The 16,031-nt window shown below is 40.6% G+C and overlaps 1 protein-coding gene across 2 annotated transcripts in view; it reads left to right on the top strand.

Annotated features, from left to right (window-relative positions):
• Window positions 1-230: 230 nt before the first annotated feature.
• The window catches only part of HPCAL1 (hippocalcin like 1), a 101,455-nt gene continuing 85,654 nt past the window's right edge, over window positions 231-16,031 (top strand). Inside the window, exons 1-2 of one of the 2 annotated variants that reach the window (XM_083378959.1) lie at window positions 231-362; window positions 736-952. The gene's annotated coding sequence lies outside the window, so the exon portion shown is untranslated. Of the gene's footprint in view, window positions 363-535; window positions 953-16,031 lie in introns of those variants that run through there. The other variant, XM_083378958.1, reaches the window with a different exon arrangement.

Here is a 16,031-nt window from a genome sequence, read left to right as displayed (position 1 = left end):
GCTTTTAGGCCAGGGGTCTTCAAACTTGGCCCTTTTATGACTTGTGGACTTCAACTCCCAGAATTCCTCAGCCAGCTTTGCTGGCTGAGGAATTCTGGGAGTTGAAGTCCACAAGTCATAAAAGGGCCAAGTTTGAAGACCCCTGTTTTAGGCAAAGAAGCATGCAGCGTGTGTGTATGTGTGTGCGTGTGTGCGCGCGCGGGGAGGGGTTGGGGGTGGGTACAGCGGGATATACCAAGTGCGGCGGTGCTGCGGGAGGCGCTAAGCTCTTCCCAGCCGAGCCCGGTGGCTCGAGAGAGGCGCGTTTCTTTTTCCTTAGAGGCGGCGAGACGCCCGCCCTGGCAGAAGATACCAGCGGCCAGGTGAGAAACGGGGGGGAACGTGAGCCGGGCAGAAGTTTGGAGTCCTGTCTCTGAGCGGCCACCCCTTTCCCGGGCGGGCTTGGTCCCGCCTCTAATCCATTCTTGCCCTGGCAGCGGGCTTGAGCGTCGTTTCTTTCTGCTGCGACCGTAAAAAAAAAAACCTGCCCGGAGGTTGCGCCGCTAGGAGCGCTTCCCGAGGGGGGGACCGGGGGGGGGGCGGTGCGCGCGTGCTGATGGGGGGCCACTGAGGCGCGGCCCGTCAGAGGCACCGGAGGCGCTTTCGCTGCTGGGTTGAAAACTTCGCGCTCTCTCCCTCTTTTTTCCCTCTCGGCTTTCCTCCCCCCCCCCCTCCCGTTGCTGTGCGGCTCGGCAGCTTGCTTCCTCCTCTTGGGCTGCTCTCGCCCTTCCCGCTTTCCTTTGGTTTTTGCTGCCTCGCCGGCGCCCGAAGCCGAGCGGTCGCTCCTGTGAAAGGAGCGCAGCCCCCCGAGACGAAGGCAGAGCCGTCCGTCGCCGGCGAACCCGCGCGGAGAAAGTCCGGTGCGAGCGGGCGAGAGAAGGGAGAAAGAAGCGCGCAACCAGAAAGAAGCCTGGTAAGGGAATGGTGGAAGGCGCGGCTGGTTGCGGGTGGCCTCGGGGGGGGACATGCCGGCATTCCCGGCACTCCGGTTTCTCCCTCTCTTAGATCCATTGTTTCCTTCTCTTCTTCCTCCCTCTGAGCGCCTCTTTTATCAGGTTAGTATGTGTCGAAGTCTTAAGAGATTCCTTGACCGGACTCGCTGAATTGGAGTACTATATAAACAGCTGCTTAACAGGAACAAGCCAGGGTTGAGGGTTTTTTTTTAATTTTTATTTTAATTCCATTTATATCCCGCCCTTCTCCGAAGACTCAGGGCGGCTTACAAGCTTAGCAGTTCTGGATAACAAGCCAGGATTCTGAAGCCCTGATATTTTTTTTTTCCCCCGGATGCCCCTTTCTTCTTCCCTTCTTTCCCCTCTTACAAATACACACATTTCCCAACATTATTTATTTATTTATTTATTTATTTATTTATTTATTTATTTATTTATTTATTTATTTCTTTATTTCTTTCTTTCTTTCTTTATTTATTTATTTATTAATTAATTAATTAATTAATTAATTAATTAATTAATGGGACTTATATCCCGCCCTATCTCCCGAAGGACTCAGGGCGGCTAACAACAATGGCATATAACAGAAATTAAGATAAAATTAAAATTAAAGGCGTCGGGGTTGGCCACGCTGTGGCGAGATGCGTGATAACGCTTGCGAGCTGGCCTTGCCTGTAGTTAGTTAGGTGGCGAGTTGAACGATCTTAAGAATTTTTTTTTTTTTTTTGCCCGGCGGGTTCCAGCCTACCACGATTTATTAATTCATTTTGCAGAAGTATTGTGGACTGTTGTGCGGGTTTGCGGTGGGGAGTGCTGTGTTGTGATTCGTTTGTTTAAGCCAGGTACAACTTTCCTTTCGTGCCAGAGAACTTATCCTGCTGGAGACAGATGTCTATTTGAATTAAGCCTTCTCAAAATATTTCCCTCTTCCCCCTCCCCGGCGCATGTTAAATACATGTTAAACAGCCTCTTACCTTATTTACAGTCAAAAATAGTAAGATTTTTCTTCAGCTAGTTAGCTTCTTTATGAGTAAGCAAAGTATATTAAAGTTATTGGTAGCCCGCAGTTTTTGTGTTAAGAGCAGTTAATATTTGACTTGCTGTATGAACAAGGGCATAAATATAAAACCGTGGCCAACTTTAGTTGAAAGTGTCTCACTGCTTTTCTCCCTATTACTCAGTCAAAATCAGCTTTCTTTGTTTGTCAGTCCTAATTTTCTTTTCTGAGAGGAAATCTGATGATATAGATTTGTATTGTTTAAAAGAAAGCACCTATTTCATCATGGTGATTTTAAAGCATCCTTTTAGGGAAAACATTTCCTATCTAAATTGTGTAGGTAGGTTATTGAGAGGGCAGATTTAAATTTCTGGACCAATTTCTGGCAATTATAGCTTCTTTAGGGATGACAATAATAGACCTTTCAAATGGTTTTCAGCACTGGTTCCCTTAGGTCCATTCTGAGTTGAAGCCTATTTTAAAATTTAGGAATTGTTTGTAACTTGTTGGTGTTTTGCATAAGTTCTTCCCAATGTTTAATCAGTGGTTTCCATTGCCACAGAAAATAAAATAAAAACCTGTGATAATAGTTAATCTGCTATGACTTTGAAGCACCCTGCTTCCTCATCTCCTTTCCCCAGTCTGTGCATATTGTCCTTACATTTTTTTCTAAATATTATATATATGGCTTGGACATATACCATTCAGAAAATTTTCAGATGACAAGTAAGGAAATTCCTCCATTCTTGTACAATATAGGTTTATGCAGTGCTTTTTTTGTAAAAAAAAAAAAAAGGTGCCGGAACTCTCACATGTCATACAACCCGCCTTGCCTACCCTACAAGGTTCCATCCAAAAAAGGTGCTGGAACTCCGTTCTGGGCGTTCTATGACAAAAAAAAAAAGCCCTGGGTTTATGCATCTTGAACTGAAACTTGGCTGTTGCTCAGTTATTACAAAGTATGTTGATCCCTACTTTTTTCTCATAAATTCTGTACAATTACTCTCAGTCAAGATGGAATATTGTATGCTATATATGCCTTCAGGAAGGAACTTTGTTACGTATACATTCTGTATTGTTTAATTGATCTTTATAAAGCCTGAAGGAAAAATATTTCTGATTTAAGACTCATTTTTAATGGCTTGATATCATGTTCTTTGGTAGAGGTGTTTATTTGCTCTGCTTTAGGCACATGTTAGAGTGATTAGATGTTTTCCACTGAGAGATAAATTATTTAGTTGATACATGGAGTATTCTAGAAAAGAAAAGCTGAAACTACATTTTTCCCCACTAATTAAAGCAGAAATTATCATTTGTGTACTGCAGACCTAATCACGTGATGAAATTTATTATCACCATTGAATTCAACAAATCCTCTAAGGCAGGGGTGTCAAAATGCCAGTCCTTGGGCCAGTTGCATCATGCAGAGGCCGCGCCTACCCCAGCTCCATGCTTAATTATGCATCCAGCTCTGTGCACTTCTTCCCACGGAAGCCTATAGGCCCGTGGTGGCGAACCTATGGCATGCAGAGCCCTCTCTGTGGGTGGGCACGCCATTGCCCCAGTCCTAGACCTTAGCTGGGCTTTATAAAACCTTTTCACTGTAGGCCTCCGCTGCCATGTGCAAAAAAAAGGTTCAATCAATTTCAACTTCTCATGGGGAAAAAAAATCTCACAAAGTTGGAATTGATTGATTGAACTTTTTAGTCCCACCCAGTCTGCCGTTGCCACCGCAGCCACACCCACCCAAAGGGCCATGCGCACCCAACTGGCCACACCCACCCAATGGGCCACGCCTACCCAGCACCCGATGATACATGTGGGTTTTGGGTTGCAGTTTGGGCACTCGGTCTCTAAAAGGTTCGCCATCACTGCTATAGGTTTTAGTGAACGTAAGTGAACATAAAACGTCACTTAAAATCCAGTTTTCATAATTGAAGTACTTTTAAAAATGTTTTTACATGTGGTTCTTTTTGTATTATGTACTGGACTATGTATAACTTCATCAGGAATGAATCCAAAACATTGATTCTTGTTTCTAGTACAAAATAAATTATTTACTCTCAAATCTATTGCATTGTATAAAACGTATCAGAAATATATATCCTATGAGATAGTGAGAAAGCCTGGTACATTGCACATAGAGTAGTAAATAGTCACTTATTGCTTGCTCAGGTTGACTGTATTAATTAGATGATGTTGACCACTTGTATTGTATGAACTGCCTGTTTTTCAATTATAAAAAAATTGCTCCAAGCAGAAACTCACCAAATAGTAATAGCCATTATAGGCTTTATATAGTTTGGGGAATTCAGTTTTAATTTTTTAAAGCAGCACATGTGTGAGATAACAATTTGCTTCACCAGCTTGGTGCACTTTTTTTTTTAACAAGGCATATAAAAATTACCGTAACTTTCCAATTTGTATATACCTTGCTCGTGAGCTGTTCTATACAACAAAATGAAACAGATGCTCTTCATTCCCTAAAAAAATGTTACGTAATGCTAAAAATCATTCTTTAGGAAATTACATCACTTGAAGCACTATATTTATATCTCAAATGTAAGAGTTGTAGATTCAGAAATCCCTAATTTGACTGAAAACTGTTTTTCATGATTTCTGAATTATTCGGTGCTATAAATGTATGTTTGGAAGTAAGGAGCTTTTTAATCTGAGAAATAAATTTATTCCCCAGGAGTACTCTATCAAAGGCATGCAGTTTCTATCAAAATACTCTGTATACCTTACAATTAGGAAGGTGATGAATGCAAATTTATAAACACAAATAAAAACATCTGGGGTCCATTGATTTGTTCTAGAGAAAATAACCAGAGGCATTCCAAATTTGAGTTAGTGCCTTTTGTGCTAGACAAATCATGGCTTATGTAAGCTTATAAGCAGGTTGTATTGAAGAAAGTAAGGAGACATAGCTAGACATAGCTGAATATAATTAAATGCCACTTGAAAGAGTAATTAGTTGCTGTAGTAGGAAGTGCATATAATAGCCTCTCTTATTTATGTGTCCTGCAGTAATGTGTTAGTGGCATAGGGCAGGCAGACTTGTGGGCATCTCTTCAGTGCCTACAAAACACCAATAAGTTATTTTTATTCAAAAGTGAGGGAAATGCTTTTTAGGAGCAGCCTGCCATTTTTATTCCATAGAAAACCTCTGGGCTTCTTAGAACCCAGTTACCTTACGAAGTAAAGATATCTTTACTTTGTTTTGACAAAACCCTAGCTCCTGTGATTTGAAAAAAAAAAACAAGGAAGAAATTGGTCCCATTGTTATTTCCTCAGGAGGCTAGAGGGGGTGACTCTGAGGAGAGCTGAGGAGAGCTCACAGAATAAAGCAGGAAGCAGTACAATTCTTCAGGATGGAGAGGAAAAGTGCACGCATTGAAGATATAGAACTAGGTATGAATTAATTAATGAATTAAGAGGATAGAGTGGGCAACATAGACTAGGACTGAACTATGGAGATGGGTGAAGGAACCCTGGAGGGTTAACTTGACAGGAAAGGGAAGAAACAACAACTATTAGGGATGGCAAATTAAAGACAGAAGTTGCATTCGTTATAGTGTTCCTTCTCACAGGCAAGCAAGTTAAGCTGATTAGTTGTTTTGAGCTTATATAGTTATACAAGACATTGTGAAGTTTGTAGCACAGCAGTTCCTCAAAGTGACAAATAAGCTTAGAGGATGCCTTCCCTGATCTAAACAAATGGTTTGATTGGGACTAAGGTTGAGCAAGAATCAACATATCATCTAACTTCAGTCATCACATTTCAATCTGTGGAGAAACAAAACAATACAGGAATGGAATGTGGACTCCATTCCCAAATTATATTTTTTTTTCAGCGGAAACAAACCTCTAACTTCAAAGCCATTTCCTTCAGTGGGAAAGATGAGCCTGCTCAGCTACTTTTGGTCCCTGAAATCTGCACCCTACTTTTGAGAAAGCTAGCCTTGTTGCCTCCCCCCCATTTTATTTTGATTGGCATGTGTTCTCCATAGAAGCAGATGCAGAGCTTCTCAACCCTCCCTCTGGGAGCAAACTCCAACAGCTATCTAGCCCTAGGTAGTACACCAATCTCTAGGGCAAGAGTCTTGCACCACAGCTTTTGGACCCTATGTCCCCAGCTGGACAGCAATTAACCCCTGCCATATACACCACAGATACTTAAGCTTGGATCCCTGCCAGAACCCTGCTAGACTATCCACTGATGGGCTGATCCAGGCTTTGTAAGTGCTTGTTCAATTCTGCTGTGCAAATTTACACTCCCTACCAATTTTGTCATTCCCTTCAAATTTCTCCCATCTTCACTCCTGTCTCTTCCCCCACATGGTGCTCACAGCCCACAGCTTGAAAGCCCCAGTAATTGAATGGTAGATTTAACTAATACCTGGCAGCAAAAGTAACTTGTTCCTTCTGTCCCCTTTTCATTCTGTTTGGCCAAATACATTTTAGTTTATAGCTTCTTTCCAAGGACTGACCTGGAAAGTTAACACAACCCAGGTGGCTAGAAAGGCCCAACAGAGGCTTCACTTTCTTAGGATCTTGCGGAAGAACAGGGTAGAACAACAGCTAATGACCCTCTTTTACCGGTCTACCATAGAGAGCGTCCTCTCATATGGCATTGTGGTTTGGTATGCCGGTCTGACAGCCGCGGATAGGAAAGTATTACAGAGGGTAGTGAGCACAGCACAAGACATTGTGGGCTGTTCCCTGACACCACTGGATGACATCGCCAGGGCTCGTTGCCTTGGAAGAGTGAGGAAGATTCTCAGGGATGACTCACACCCTGGACGGTATCTCTTTACTCTCCTACCATCCGGTAGGAGATATAGGAATATAGCCAGCCGTACCAACAGGCTGAAGAACAGCTTTTATCCGTGGGCTGTTAGGCTTTTAAATGGGACATAATCTTATGCAGAATTGACTTGGGAGGCCGGTGTGTGGTGTAGTTGGTTCACATAGTGTGGTGGGATGGAGGGTTTGTTGTCACTGTGTGTTGGGGGGAGAGAGCACAGGGGGAGGCTCAGCTAATCTCAATGTACACATGTTGTACTTTGACAATAAAGGTTTATTATTTATTATATAAAATGTCAAGGTGGTGGAGATATGAGGGACATGGGATATAATTTTGATGGACTTAGATAGAACAGATTTAAAAGTAGAGATATCTTTATAAGCACAAGTCCTACCCTTGAGAAATACAGCAAAATTGTTCTAAGTTCCTCTGCCACAGGTTTGTGAGAATAGCCATTTGGGTCCAACCCTATTTGTATATGGTTTGGGATGTGATCTTGAAAGGGAGAAATGATAGTTCTAGGGCAGGGGTGACAAACTTGCAACATCACGTGACATATTGCGACTTTTTCTCCATTACCGGCAATGGGGTGGGCGTGGTTTCGGCATGATGCATCCTGCCTGCGGGCTGGCAGTTTGACACCCCTGCTGTAGGGAATCAGGTATAATGCAGTAGAAGTGTGTGGTAATCTTAAACAAAAACAGAACAGTAAATTCAAATAGTGGGTTTATGTTTTAAGACAGTGATGGCAAACCTTTTAGAGATCAAGTGCCCAAGCTGCAACCCAAAACCCACTTATGTGTTGTCGGGTGCCAGGTGGACATGGCCCATTGGGTGGGTGTGGCCCATTGGGTGGGCTTGGCTGAGGTGGTAATGGCAGACTGGGTGGGACTAAAAAGTTCAATCAATCAATTCCAACTTTGCCAGATCTGGTTTTTTTCCTGCAAGAAGTTGCAATTGAATCGATTGAAACTTTTTTTTTTTTTGCACAAGGCGGCAGAGGCCTAAAGCGAAAAAGTTTTATAAAGTCCAGCTGAAGGCCTAGGACTGGGGAGACGGTGCACGTGTCCACAGAGAGGCCTGTGTGTGCTACCTGTGGCACGTTTGCCATAGGTTCACCACCACTGTTTTCAGATGAATTTATCTGTTTGGGATTTGGACTAAATTGCTAGTTCTTCATGATGATGACAGTGGAAATTCGTAGCCAATGGGCTACGAATCCTAGAGAGAATCGTTCAATGAAGTAGGTTTCTATCAGAGGAATTTTTACCTATGAACAATTGAGACTGGTTGACTGGGCAAATAGCAATGTTTTAACCACACTCAGTCCACATGGAAACTTACACAATGATGTGTTAAAATAATTGAAATTGAGGCGTTTTAGTGTCAAATGCTCTAAAAAAAATGACAGTCCTCCCTAGTAACAGTGTCCAGTTAAATAAAGGAAAATCAAACTATATGAGAATCAAGAGTGCAAACTTAAGAATTCCCCTCTACATATGCTTGTGCTAGATTCTCTTTTCATAAGAATCAAGTAAGAACATATCTGTTTTCGTTCAGTTTCAAAAAGAAGGTGCCTACCGAATCAGAGAGAAATGATCTCCTTGCTTCACATATTTTGCTTACTGTGGCTGTTAACTATGAGAACAATTCAAGTGCCAAATTATGGATGGACATCTGAAGAGGGCTAATGTCGCAAAGGAAAGAAATTGTATGCTGTTGGTCACACTAATGTTTTGTTAATGCAAATGATAAAACATGAAATTAAGAAATCTCTAAGTAACTGAGAAGCAGATCAAGACTGACATTGTCTGCTCACATGATTCTTGGTCTACCAGTGATAACGGATATACAAGTTGATAGGTACGTTGTATTCTTGTCATATATTTATTGAACCAGTTCATTGGACAAAACAGGCCCCTTTCATAGAAGAAGAAAATGGCATGGAAATGATTTTTTTTCTTACGGGATATCCTGGATGCATATATATGAATTGTAATATTTATTGATTATAACCTACACATCATTCTGCAGGTACAAAGGGAGTAACCCTGACTAGATGGGAAAGAGAAAGACTTACACGAGAGTCTTGTTCAGTCCATTCATGTTGTAGAGTGTATGAAAGATATACAAAAATATCTGATAATTTGTTTTCAGAATTGCATTGCGGTCAGTACAGGTAGTCCTCAACATATGACTGTAATTGAATTATGGTGATAAGTCATGCCAGTCTTAAGCAGACAATGAGATGACCATGCCCAATTTCATGACCTTGTTTGTAATGGTCGTTAAGCAAATGCTTCAGTCATTAAGTGAATCTATTTCAGCCAGTGGGAAGTAAACACCAGTTCCTGGAAGGGGAAAAAATTGCCATAAAATGCAGTCAAGTGATTGCAGGACATTGCAAGTGGCTGTAAATGTGAGCCACTTGCCAAGCTTCCAAAATTCAGTCACATGACTTGGGGGGGGGAAACAGCCATTGGAACTTTGAAACTGGCATAATTAGCTCTGGGAAGGTCTGTCATAACTTTCAACAGTCGCCAGTTGTGAGGACTACCAGTATTATTTGTCCATATGCATTTGTATCTATGTGTATTTTGTATTAATGAAACTTACATATGATAGAATTAAATTGAAATAAATATTTATAAAGCAGCAGCAGGTAACTTGTTTGTGGCAAGAGAGAATGAATATAAGATTAAAGAACAAATATATCAAAGTACTAAACAGTGTTTAGTTTTTAATCTTATTAGTAATGGCTCAGCACTGAATTCCTCCAACTCACACAAGAGACTGCACAACACTACAAGAGATTCTTGCATTTTGGCTTCAGTGGCTGAGCTTGTCGATCAGAAGGTCGGCAGTTTGGCGGGTCGAATCCCGAGTGCCGCTCACTACGGTGGGAAGGTAACAGCGTTCCGTGTGCCTTTGGCGTCTAGTCATGCCGGCCACATGACCACGGAGACATCCTCGGACAAGTGCTGGCTCTTCGGCTTTGAAACGGAGATGAGCACCAGTCCCTAGAGTTGGAAACGACTAGCACGCATGTTCAGGGGAACCTTTACCTTTACCTTTTTATTAAGACTTTAGCAATGGGAAATGGGTGAGGATAGTACAGTGTAGTATTCTTCCATCGGAACTATCATCAAAACTGTCTTAAGATTCTACCAGCTGCTCCATAGACATCGTGTATGGATTGCATCAGATTTGTACATCCTGCTAAAGTAGACATCATTGTGTGTGGATTGCATCAGATTTGTACAGCCTGCTAAAGTCTGTGCAGATAAGCAGTACTTGCTACCTTTAACAAGACACCTTTCTTTATGATCTTGGCTCATTTAAGTTCTCACATACACTGTTAGAGTTATGTCTAAAGACAAATATTGCTTTTCTTTTCTAAACAAAGATTGATGAAGTATCTCGGATAAAGAAATACATTTTGCCCATGCCTTAGATTTTTGACATGTCTGTTGTGTAAACTTGATTTTAAAACTGTTAGCAGGGAGATAGGGAAGGAGAGGAGAATGATGATATGAGCCAAAAATCAGATATATGTGTGGGTGCAAAGTCAGCTAGTATTCACATCATTTTTTTTAGTTTGCTTGGATACTGAATAATTTACAGTGCATTTGTGATATACAGTTGCAAGTATGTGAACCCTTTGGGATTACGTGGATTTTGCATGAATTGGCCATAAAATGCGCTCTAAACGTCATGTAAGTCACAAAAATAGAAAAACACAGTCTGCTTAAAATAATACTACACAAACATTAGCTGTTGTCTTGTTTTAATTGAACATAAGATGGAAACATTCACAGTGCAGGGTGGAAAAAGTATGTGAACCTTTGGATTAAATAACTGGTTGACCCTCCTTTGGCAGCAATAACCTCAACCAAACATTTCCTGTAGTTGCAGATCAGACCTGCACAACGATCTGGAGTAATTTTGGACCACTCCTCTTCACAGAACTGTTTCAATGTAGCAATATTCTAGGGATGTCTGGTGTGAAACGCTCTCTTAAGGTCATGCCACAGCATTTCAATCAGGTTGAGGTCAGGACTCTGACTGGGCCACTCCAGAAGGCGTATTCTGTTCTGTTGAAGCCATTGTTTTGTTGAATTACTTGTATGCTTTGGGTCATTGTCCTGTTGCATCACCCATCCTCTGCGGAGCTTCAGTTGGCGGACAGATGGTCGTACGTTTTCCAAAGTGTCCTGATAAACTCTGGAATTCATTTTCCCATCAATGACAACAATCCGTCCAGGCCCTGAGGCAGCAAAGCAGCCCCAAACCATGATGCTCCCTCCGCCATGTTTTACAGTGGGGATGAGGTCTTGATGTTGGTGTGCTGTGCCTTTTTTCTCTCCACACATAGTGTTGTGTGTTTTTCCCAAACAACTCAATTTTGGTTTCATCTGTCCACAGTATATTTTGCCAGTAGTGCTGTGGAACATCCAGGTGCTCTTTTGCAAACTTCAAACGTGCTGCAATATTTTTTTGGGACAGCAATGGCTTCCTCTGTGGTGTCCTCCCATGTACGTCATTCTTGTTTAATGTTTTCCTTATTGTGGCTGTGTCAACAAAAATGTTAGCATGTGCCAGAGATTTCTGTAGGTCTTTAGCTGACACTCTAGGATTCTTCTTTACCTCATTAAGCATTATGCACTGTGCTCTTGCAGTCATTTTTACAGGACGACCACACCTAGGGAGAGTAGCAACAGTGCTAAACTTTCTCCATTTGTAGACAGTCTGTCTTGCCGTGGACACATGAACATCAAGGCTTTTGGAGATACTTTTGTAACCCTTTCCAGCTTCATGCAAGTCAACAATTCTTGATCGTAGGTCTTCTGAGAGCTCTTTTCTGCGAGGCATGGTTCACATCAGACAGTGCTTCTTGAGACCAGTAAACCCAAAACAGGTGTGTATTTTTAAAGGGTAGGACAGCTGTCAGCAACACATCCAATATCATCACACTGATTGGAGTCAAGGTTGGCTCACTCCTGGCTCCAGTTAGCGCTTGGAGAAGTCATTAGGCTAGGGGTTCACATACTTTTTCCACCCTGCACTGTGAATGTTTCCATCTTATGTTCAATTAAAACATGACAACAGCTAATGTTTATGTAGTATTTTAAGCAGACTGTGTTTTTCTATTGTGACTTACATGACGTTTAGAGCGCATTTTATGGCCAATTCATGCAAAACCACATAATCCCAAAGGGTTCACATACTTTTTCTTGCAACTGTAGGTACTTTTTCAGTTTTGTACAAGTCGGCTACATAGAAGTTCCCCGTGCTGGAGGCCCTTTTAGTATGAGAGAACACAATCCTGGTGGTTTCTAGCTTCTTAATCTCTGCAGTCAGTCTTAATTTCGCTCAGCTGTTCATAATTCAGTTTCTTTCTTTAAACAACTTTTCAATAATTAACACTCTTACTTAGAACTGATTTATTTATAATCCTTGCTTTCTATATGGCAAACTTGTGAAGAACCAGCCAGCCCATCAGGCCATTTGTGAATGGGGATTGGGGTGGGTGGGCAATTAAATAATGTCACATCTAGAGTGGTTTAATCTCCCACTAAGTAACTGGACTGGGGCTACTTTTCCCTATTTACAGCAAGATTTGACCAGTAGGAACCAAGCCTACTGAGACGAATCCCCAATATTTCCCATGCCTTCCTAACGTACGGAATATTTAAAATGTAATGTCAGACACATAATTATTTGAATTGTGAAAATTGATATGGTATCAATATAAGCACCTTGAATTATACTCAGAAGCACACTGACAACCAGTGAGGCTCAGGTACTAGGGCTGTTACATGTGCTGAATCACCCCTGCCATTTACGAGCTAGGAGATGCCAAGTTTGAAAAACACCGATCTAAAGGATGACAAAGTAGAGAGTCAGCCTAGTAATGCTTTGTCAGCTAACACAAAATCTGTTTAGATTTGTCCTGTTTTTCCAATTTGTTGCAAGTTAAATTAGTCTTGGTTATGTGTTTTAAAAAAGAGACCTCTGTGTGTTTGTTTGTGTATGTACGTACGTACACACACACACACACACACACACACACACTGACATCTCCTTTTTAAAACACACAAACACAAATATATATGTGAAATAAAAACCCAAAACGTCTATGTACTTATTTGCGAAATACAGATGCTTTCAACATAATAGCACTTTTTCTGGCTCTTTCCCATCTCTCTGGAGAAATAAAAACATTGAATAGTGGGGAGATCACAAAACCTGACTGAAAAGGAAGTGAGTCAGAAGCTTCATATAGTACATTTTTACAGGGTAACCTTTACTCTTTCCCTCCTCTGTGTCAGACAATCATGGCCTTTCTTTAGCCTATCTCCCAAATGGATAAGCATGCAGAATCTTAACTCATCTCTAAACCAGATTGTTGGAACAGCAGAACATGGCCCAATGTTCACTGATTGGCTGCCTTCCAATTGTGTATCACAAGGGCACTAAGTTGATTTTCTATTTAGGGTACATACAACTATTTTTGGCAATAATGTTTTATGATTTCTCTATTACCACAGTCTGCCAGGGTGAGTGGGAAGATCAGGTCAGTAGGAATTCAGGCCAGTCTTACCCGCTTGTTTTGCATGTCCTTTTTACAGCAAATTGTCCTTTATTTTTTTTAAAGGAAAAACACAAATATCCTCCCCCTTGTGCTTTTTAAATGTCATTTTGCCTGTCTTGCATGAATAGGAGACTTTCTCATTTCATCTTTCCCTGTTTCATCTCTCTCCATCCCTATTCTATTGATTTTTTTCTCTCTAAATGTCTGCATGCACTGCAAAAAAAGGAATAATTTCTAGATCCCATTGTATAACCACCAGTTTTATTTTAACATTTGAAAGAGACATTTGCATGCAGGTATGTAAGAAAAATCTACTGAAATGTATCTTCTGCATGTATGTGCGTGATGTCTACTATTTATGCATGGTATTTTCTCTCTGGGAAGGGCAGTGGTAATACATAATCTCAAGTATTGTGGCTTGTACACATGGCTTATTACTCAGTGTGTAGTAATAACCCAGCCAATGATGGCTTATCCAACAAACCTTGGTTAAAAGCATGGGGTAGGTATCTGTTCTTCTTTTTATGATCTTTACATTGATTTTTATCCTCCAAGGGCTGAACGAAATGCATCAGATGCTGTCATAATCAAAAGGGCAAAAATCGTTATTTTTTCTTTCTTTCTTTCTTGAATGTGGAGAGCAGATCGTTGTATTAAGTTTTACAAATTTTGCACATCTGGGAAGCAAAGCAAGGTGAAAAATTACAGGATGACAAATTGGTGTTCTTTGATCTTCAACTTTGAGTAGCATGAACTTTGGCTGCAGAATGGAGCTAGGGAGCAGAAGGCTGGTTGTGGGCTGCCCACATTCGGCCTTTCCTCCTGGCCATGCCTGATGACGTTGAGCCGGATGGGCTAATGGAAACAGGTGGAATTTCACCCCCTTGGCAGCATCGGAAGCTGATGATCTGAAACAACGTTCAATGTCTAAGTTGTTGGATTGTGTATAGTAAAAATGTAACCCCATTTTTCTCAATGTGTATTAAATTAATTATCTCTGATGTTGTTCTTAGAATTGTGTCGTTTTAAACATTTCTCTTTATTTGTAGGAAGATTCCGAAATTTCAGATAAACGTTAAAAAACATTTGTAGACCTAGTTCTTGAAAGCGACCACTTCCATAACCAATGGAATGTTGGGAGATAGCAGGATATTGGAAATACCAAGTTATTACTGGCTAATTTTGAAAATATAATATTTATAACATATATGCATGTTAAAATGTAATGGCCTTTTGAAGGGTTAATTACACAGTTTAAAATCAGAATATCTTGTCATGCCATTTAGCATCTTTAAGCAGCAATTGTCCCAGCGGTCTGGAATATTTTACAGCTTAACTCAGTGAGTTAAGTGACATACATAAATATTTCAGTATGAAAAAAATTGGGAAACTATTTGACCGAGTTCATGGCTGTTTTGGGAAATTTCTTAAAGCTAACAAAGATTTGCTATCTGATCTATAGGTCCTTTAGAAAAATCTTCCATCTAATGGGATTTGTTTAAATTAAGAACGCATGTTTGCCATTACAGCTTTTAGCCCAGATACTACAAAAGAGAAAGATTGGTGGCTAAGTGCATCTGAAAAGGCAGACCCCGAAAGATAAAATCATGTTTTCCTCTAATGGCAAAACCACATTTATTTTATTATTTTTCTTTCAGTGCTGTGAAAATCGTAAGTATCTTAAACATGAAGTAAATTAAGCAAGAAGCTGGCATTCGATATTTTGACTGCTATTAGAATAAGAAAAGTGGTAGTTGAACATAATGGAAGGTAAAGCTTGGAGCAAAATAGTTTTTTCCTCAAGACTGGTCAAAACACATTGGGGTAAAACCTAATGCCAGCCCTGCTTACTCATTCCATTCTTTATAAACTTCTACATATGGGACACGTTTTTCTGAAATGTGCCATCTTTCTTTTTTGTTTATTTAAATTTATTTATTTGTATGATACTTACAGCATGCAACTTTTGGTAGCAACTCTCCGTACTTTAGGATTAATTAGAAGTATAAACACAAAGAAACTAAAAACAAACACACAACAACCAAAACTTGCTATGGCAAGTTTTGTTATTTCTAGACGGGCTCTTCTAGCGCTCTGGCCCATTCCCTGAGGGAGAGAGTCATGTTTTCAGGCCCTCGTGAAGACCAGCAGGGCCTATGTACATTTTTTATGTGGCTGTCCTACACATTATGCTTCTTGAGTTCATGCGTCAGCCATTCTGCTTTCTATATTGTTCATATCTGAAAGAAAAATATTTCTGTATTGGAAGGTCTTACTGAACACTACCATGTAAATGTTAAAAATTGTGGATCCTCATTGACACTGTGACTGTTTAGTGAATTTTCATTAAAACACTTTTGTGTGTGTTTACAGTTCACCTGAGTTTTCCTAAATAGATGTTCTCATTCTCCCTTCATGTGGAAGTTATTTCCTCCTCTTGTTATAGATTTCCTGCACCATGCTGTATTTGAACAAAGCAGATTTTAATTAAAGGAGCCAGCATTTCAGAGCTCATACAGAATATCAGGCCTTATTATCATTCTCATTGAGGTAACAAATTGGAGCATCTTAGTCCATTATTCCTTGAGCTTTTGAAGATCACTTCTTTGAAGGTCCATCACTTCAGTCCTTAACGCT

Source organism: Vipera ursinii (genome assembly GCF_947247035.1).
Source record: "Vipera ursinii genome assembly, chromosome: 1".
Classification (NCBI taxonomy): Eukaryota; Metazoa; Chordata; class Lepidosauria; order Squamata; family Viperidae; genus Vipera; species Vipera ursinii.
Note: the sequence above shows the minus strand (reverse complement) of the source record. Positions and strands in the feature narration are given on the sequence as shown.